This window comes from Pelobates fuscus, chromosome 9 (assembly GCF_036172605.1).
Source record: "Pelobates fuscus isolate aPelFus1 chromosome 9, aPelFus1.pri, whole genome shotgun sequence".
NCBI classification, from domain to species: domain Eukaryota; kingdom Metazoa; phylum Chordata; class Amphibia; order Anura; family Pelobatidae; genus Pelobates; species Pelobates fuscus.
Window position 1 is genome coordinate 30,093,663 of NC_086325.1, and position 5,891 is coordinate 30,099,553.

Below are 5,891 nucleotides of genomic sequence, written 5' to 3' on the forward strand. Positions count from 1 at the left end.
ATATGTGTAGATGTGATGACTGTACTTATTGGGTTGTGTGCCTTTTATGACTGTGTGCCTGTATCTTGTGTCTTATATCTTTGTGACTGTGTGCCTACATTTTGTGTCATATCTTTGTAACTGTGTGCCTGTATCTTGGTGTCTTTGTGCAAGTATGTCTTTTTGGCACTATATATCAATGTCTGAATAGCTGGGGAGGATAGAGACACACAAAGGGACTGGGATGTGACACACAAAGGGGCTGTGTGTGGGTAAAACAGATACACATGGTATCTGGGGAGAAAAAAAGGGACACACAAAGGGGATGGTGGGGGAGTAAAAGACACACAAATGGGCAGACATGGGATAAGATACATTAAAATGGCACAAAATACACCACAGGGGATGAGAAATTGAAAAGAGGGGGTAAGACACACAAAAGGTGCTAAAGGGGTTCAGAAATTCAAAAGAGGGTTTACGAGACATGCAGGCGAAGGTGTGGTTTTTGGAGGCAGGGGCGGGGGTGGGATCAAAATGAATCTTTACATGTGTAGCCAAAAATCCTTGCACTGGCCCTGGTATAGATCATGAACCTGCAGTCTCACTGTCCAATTCTCTGCCATTAAGGAGTTAAATCACTTTGTTTATGCAGCCCTAGTCACATGTCCCTCCATGTGACTTGCGCAACCTTCCTAAGCACTTTCTGTAAATTGAGATCTAATGTTAATACTTCCTTCCTGCACTATTAATAGTCTTCTAGACCTTGCAGGAGTCTCCTGTATGTTATTAAAAGTAAATTTACAGAGCAGGAGATAAAACTTCTAAAGTAAGTGAACATCTGATTGAAAATTAAACCTTTTTTTTTATCATGCAGGCTGCATCAGTCACAGACAGAAGAGGTGTGGCTAGGCCTGCATAAGCAGAGACAAAAGAGATTTAACTCCTAAATGGCAGAGAATTGAGCAGTGAGACTGCAGGGGCATGATCTATGCACCAACACTGCTTCATTAAGCTAAAAATATTTTGGTGACTATAGTGTCCCTTTAAGGTCAAAATAGCTAAGCTGAAAAAAAACTGCCTACGTCAGCCATGCTTCCTACTTAGCTACTGTTGTTTTGAATTAAAAAAATCACTTACTGTAGTGAATAACTCTGAAAGAGGTAAGTATAAGGTATATTAGTACTGGGGCAAAGTTCTAATTGTGGAGCAATCACCATGGAAACTAAGAGAATATTCCAATATTTGCCAAAAGCTATCTATATTCTCTTTCACGACACCCTGCATCTGCACCAACATTTTGTTAAACGGTAAAAATGCATTCATTCTGTGAAGGTATTTTTTGTTTAGAGTGGAAATATTTGTTTGCACGCTTCTTATCATTAGGGCCAGTTTTTCTGAGTCTATTTGGTCTGCAATAAACTTTTGGATTTTTGTACCCAAATGGAAACGTTTCTATTTAATTGTATTAATCATGAATCCCATTCTTAAATCTGTCGAATTACCTCTTGATGAGTCAACTGTATCGCAAAGGTTTGTGTCATAGAATAACAATCCTGTTAATTAAAGGAGTATCTGAAAAGGAGATTAATACATTACATATAATTTGAACACATTGTTCTAGTCTAGTCTGTAATACACCCATAGGTTCAGCTAATTCCTGCAATCGGTTCTCCCTTAAAAAGAAAGATTAAAAAGATTCTAGCGTCGAGCTATAATAACTAATACTTATGCTGAGTATTTTTTTTTTATTGATCTATTGATTTATTCTATAATATATAATATTAAGTTTTGAGCTATAAGCCCATTTTTTTCCCTTTCCTTTTACCAAGCCTGTAGCTTTCTGACTTAAGGGAGCTGTAGTATATCTGTCTGATTTCTACAGAAATAAGCTTACAACTGGACTGTAACACTGAGAAAGCATTGTTGTGCCCATAAAGGGATTCTTATGAGTTAAGGTGCTATTTAAATATATATTCTCAACAGCTCAGTGAGCCATGCAGTGCAGAGTGCTAGCTGATTGCTCTTTAGCCGATAAGACCTTAATTTATTGTTTAGATTTATTATTTCTTATTATATGTTTTAATGCATTTTCAACTTAGTTAATTATAAAGATAGATGAGCAAAGGAGAACGGTCATTTCTTTGGATTTGTACTGCAATTAATATTTATCCCCTATATTTGTAAGTAATGTTTTTGTAAGATGTGAAAAATAAAATTGAGTGTAGAAGTCTACACCAGTCATGGAACCTAAGTCATGGAACTGGGTGCATCCATAATCAGCATAATAAATCATGACCTTTTTTCCATTGAACATAGTTAACAACATGCTCCTGCTTCTCCTCATCATTTATCCTCCTTATTTGCATCTCATGCCCTGGCACTGCCTGCACTGAATTGGATTGTGACGTCACTTGCTACATTTTTAATATACATGTAAAAGAAAATTCAATTGTCACATGAGAAAGGATGACACAAGCTATAGGTGATTTTCAGTGTTTTCTATGCTTATATAATTTTCAGAAAAGTGATGGTTCCAATTGAAACGTGGAGTGTCCCAAATTTTGAAAAAAAACGAAAACGTTTTTACATATTACTAATGAATTTTATTTTTATTTTTCTGACCTTCTCTGCCAGAATTTCACATTTCAGAATACCTGCCGGTGTTCTTTTTAATTTGAACAGTCGCTTGTTTGGGGCATTTTTCCATTTTTGAAGCGTTTATAATTGCTGCTAGGAACAGGAGAGAAGAGATCTTGTAGGAGATGAAAACGGGTTAATTTGCTTGTGTACCATCTGCGCTTGGGGCTGGCAGATGGCTTCAGCTAAAAAACTGAACTGCTTTAAAAAAATTGCAGGGCACACACACAAAAAAATAATCAAGACTTCTCGAGGAGAGAAATATACACGTCTGTTGTTACTCATATTACTCTCTTTTAAGGACGAACTTCCAAATATTGGACTTTTCTGCTGCAATTGGAAGCCTGATAACCTTCATGTATCCTTACCCATGATCCCCTGCAGATAGATTAAATATCACTATTGAAAAAATGATATTCTTTATTTTTATGTTATACACTGTTAATTATATATATTTTTTAGAAATTGATCAATGAAAACAATTTTAAAAGAAAAAAACATACACATTTGAATTTTTTGTAGCACCCAGCTTTCTGTAATTTTGTGCTCAATAAAATAAGAACTGCGTATGTCTGCTGGGGTGCCGTTGAAGTAAAAGGAGCAGATGGAATAGTGCAGTAGTAGGCAGGCTTTCGACATTCCAGATGTTTTGGACTACATCTCCCTTGATGCTTTGCCAGCATTATGGCTGTAACAGCATTATGGGAGATGTAGTCCAAAAAATCTGAAATGCTGAAGGTTGCCTACTCCTGGACTAGTGCATGCCCAGTTGCCCACTCACTCATTCACCTGATATATGTGTCCACCTTTTAGGGATACGCCAGAGCGGTGCCCAGTCTCTCTATTTCCTTCTGATTTCTCCCCTAAAAATAGTTTAATGCCATAGATACACAACCCTAGGCAGACAATGTAATAGAGCAGCAGGAAATGCTAGCAGAATGCTTGGTTGTATAGGGAGAGGTATTAGCAGTAGAAAGAGGGAAGTGCTCATGCCATTGTACAGAACACTGGTGAGACCTCACTTGGAGTACTGTACACAGTACTGGAGACCCTATCTTCAGAAGGATATTGATACCTTAGAGAGAGTTCAAAGAAGGGCTACTAAACTGGTTCATGGATTGCAGGATAAAACTTACCAGGAAAGGTTAAAGGATCTTAACATGTATAGCATGGAGGAAAGACGAGACAGGGGGGATATGATAGAAACATTTAAATACATAAAGGGAATCAACACAGTAAAGGGGGAGACTATATTTAAAAGAAGAAAAACTACCACAACAAGAGGACATAGTCTTAAATTAGAGGGACAAAGGTTTAAAAATAATATCAGGAAGTATTACTTTACTGAGAGGGTAGTGGATGCATGGAATAGCCTTCCAGCTGAAGTGGTAGAGGTTAACACAGTAAAGGAGTTTAAGCATGCGTGGGATAGGCATAAGGCTATCCTAACTATAAGATAAGGCCAGGGACTAATGAAAGTATTTAGAAAACTGGGCAGACTAGATGGGCCGAATGGTTCTTATCTGCCGTCACATTCTATGTTTCTATGTTTCTATGTTAACCCCCCTGGTGCTAGTAGTACCAAGACTCCCAATTATCCAATTATGGGTGGTGAAATGGTTTACAGGGTTATTCGCCAAAGTATGGATTGTCAGAAATTCTGTGTGAATTAAAGATGAATTGAAACTTTTTAGTAAAAAAATAACAGAATTGGTAAAAATTCTTCAAACAAGGTTATTGACTAAAGAATAAGTTACAATTGTCAGGAGTGAGGTGAATTTCAGATTTGAGGCCAAAAGTAGCAGAATTAGAAGCATAGCCTGGATTGAACAACAAGTTTGGCTTTAAATTTGAAATTCACGTGGAATTCACTTTGAATTGCAGATAAATCTGACTTTCGTGAATAACTCTGTGTGTCAGTTTAGCTCTCATGGTTTGAAATGTACATTTCACTTTCAATTCCTGATGATGTAGACATTGTTGAATAATCCTGACTAGCAACATTCTAGAATCATTTTCTGAGTTGCTCAGGGCAATTTTAAGAACGTTCTGGGCCATATAAGATAATTTCACAAGGGGATCAAATTCAGATCTAAAATTCCATTTGCAAAATTCAAAGGGGGGTTAAATCTACAGAATATTTACTTATGAGTTACACTTATTTTTTAGCTCTCAAATTTACTTTTAAAAATGAGAGTTTAACCAATCACTGACCAAATAGCCGCCTATTACAGAACATCAGAGGAGTTTTGTGACACAACAAACAGTGATTTATAGATGTCTAAGGTGTTAGCGCTCATTTTGATGCATGATCTGATTGGGTGACCTAATGAACCCACAGACCAATCAGATCATGCATTAATGCCTACCCCAATGCATGATCTGATAGGTCAGATTGGAGTGAGTGCTAACGTCTTGTAGAACCAATCAGATCATTCATTATAGGCATAAACTATGAAGGTGACATGGAATTATAAACATGATTATCTTTGCATATAAAATCTACTAGTATAAAAAAACAACTTCTTTGAAAGCGAATCACAACCTTCCAGATTTGTGACTGTCAGAAAAATGACTATTGTGACTAATGTAAGGGAATGTGGGTGTTTTATCACAATTTATCACTCCTCACAACTACAGATCTTCCACAGCAATATATACAATGGGTAAAACAAGACAAACTATTTCTATAAATAAATCTGACAAGGACAGGAGCTGGTGAAAGTTAGAGTTGCAACGTGTATCCTATAGAATTCGATTTAAAAAATTGTTGTCAATGATTCTCTTTATCAACTAGATGTTGCAATTTGTTTTAAAAGACACACAGTCGCAATGACAAAACCGCGATTACAAGCAATTTCACTGCTGTCACTCTCAGCCAGCCAGTACAAGTGTGATCCCCTCTTGCACCTATCTGCTACTGAATGCCTTTGCATAGGGGTTAGGCATTGTTGCATGATCTGATTGGCCCGTGTGTCCCTGAGATTACCCAATCAGATCATACATCAGGGAGAGCGCTAACGCCTTGTCTTATCTCTGCCGTACAGTGATTAATCTCCACAAAGAGAACATGCAGAGTTTATTATCGTTCCAACACAGTCATGGGCATATGTCACTTGATGAAAACATCCCCAGCCTGTTCAATTTTTCGTATGAGTGGTTGGACTCGCCATCTGTAGAGATGGTTCTGCCAAAATATCAGCGGATTTTCCTGTTTGATGCTGACTTCTTGTTGAGTGCAATCATGCCAATAAAACATCAGAGAGCGATAAAAC